Below are 2,063 nucleotides of genomic sequence, written 5' to 3' on the forward strand. Positions count from 1 at the left end.
AATAATAATAATAATAATAATAATAATAATAATAATAATAATAATAATAATAATAATAATAATAATAATGATAATAATAATAATGCTTTCTTCATCTGTCACAAAGGCCGCACACGAAGCAGAAAGAGACACTACAAGACAAAGGACAAGTGGGGCTTAGCACAAAACTTCGTGCATAAAATTAAAATAAGAACCGTTAACTATAAAGATTCAACAATAAATGCCCCAAAATGAGGGTAGGGGTTCCATCCAGGAACAATTAAGGAACCCCACATATCCTGATTAGCCCGACCGCCAAGGGAACCTCACCAGGTGCCTATCTCCTCAGCTCAACCGGCTTACAAGTATATATTCACGCAGGCCATCCTCGCCACATTTATCCACCTTTCAGCAAAAATACTGCCGGGAGCAGTACTTCCTTCTCCACCCTCACTTCCCCTTTTCAAGTAGAACTTGAAAAAGTCAATGATGCTTCGCCTCCTTCGCCATCACCACCAGACAGAGAAAAAAAATCCTTCCCTGCCCGGCCAAAAGAAGGCGGTAGGGTGATCTTCGATATTCTTCCTTCGTGCTATGAAGGTCATCAATTCTTTGTTGGCTCTCCTCACAAGCAAGAATTTTTGTGTTTATGTGGTTGGTTGTTGTTGTTGTTGGGGTGTTTTCTTCTTGTAGGTTTTTGCAGTTGTGGTCGTGTTGGTGGAACTGGTTGTGATAGCGGTAGATGCGTTCACGATTGCGATGCAGGAGTTGTTGGTGCAGTAGGTGTATTTGTAGCTATTGTGGGTGTTTTTTTCTATGTTTTTTTTGTGTGTGTGTATATGTATGTGCGTGTGTATGATGTTGGTGCGGGGCATGATGTTTTATGGTTTTCTTTTTTTTTTGTTTTTTGTTTTTGTTTTGGGGATTCGCACTAATCTTCACTGCGTGCTGCAGGTGAATCCGTGCCTGTGGAATCGAGGTGTGACTCTGTGAATGTATTTGAGTTTGGAGCAGACGAAGAGAGGGTGGGATTGGGAGAGCTTTGTTGCAAGAGTTCAAATCCCGCCAAGGTTCACTTTGTTTTTCTTCCTTTCGAGGTCGATAAAATAAGTACCAGCGGGGCACTGGAGTCGATGTAATCGATTTACTCCCAATCCCGAACTTGCTTCGCCTTGTGCCAAAATTTGAAGCCAATGAATATACATACGCACACACACACACACACACACACGCATATACACACACGCACACACACAGTTCCTTGATATATCGCGATGTCTCAGTACAAAGTCGACATCTCTATCTATCTATCTATCTTATTTCTTTATTGCCCACAAGGGGCTAAACATAGAGGGGACAAACAAGGACAGGCAGAGAGATTAAGTCGATTACATCGACCCAGTACGTAACTGGTACTTAATTTATCAACACCGAAAGGATGAAAGGCGAAGTCGACTTCGGGGGAATTTGAACTCAGAACGTAGCGGCAGACGAAATACCGTTAAGAATTTCGCCCGGCGTGCTAACATTTCTGCCAGCTCACCGCCTTTAAAAGTCGACATTTCTGGAATATTTGTCGTTATAATTCACCAACAGCAATTGCAGTCATTGTCGTGGTGGTGGTGGCAATAGCAGAATTTTGTTAATGGCGATTGCCGTTGCGGTAAATGCGTGATAAGTGCAATGGTGTAACAGATCAAGATGACAGAGGAGAGCGTTTCAAGTTACAAATGATCGTCTTCCTAAGGAAGAAGCCTTTAAGTACTCCTATCTGAAGTGACGGGTCTCTAAAACATATCAGATTTGTAGTGGTAAATATTGAGGGAAATGGTGAGAGTAATAAAGGTGACAGTAGTAGCGCAGTATAGTGAAAGCGGAGGCGGCGATGGTGGTGGTGGTGGTGGTGGTGTCTGTTGATTGTATTAATGGTTGTGATAGCAAAGTAGTGTTGGTAAAAACAGCGTGGCAGTGGTGGTGGGTATGGTGATGGTAATAATCTTTTCTACTTATAAGCAAAAGGCATCAAATTTTGAGTTGATGGGTGGGGGTGGAGTTAGACCAGTGTTCGATTAGTCCTTCTATAA

This window comes from Octopus bimaculoides, chromosome 3 (assembly GCF_001194135.2).
Source record: "Octopus bimaculoides isolate UCB-OBI-ISO-001 chromosome 3, ASM119413v2, whole genome shotgun sequence".
Taxonomy (NCBI): domain Eukaryota; kingdom Metazoa; phylum Mollusca; class Cephalopoda; order Octopoda; family Octopodidae; genus Octopus; species Octopus bimaculoides.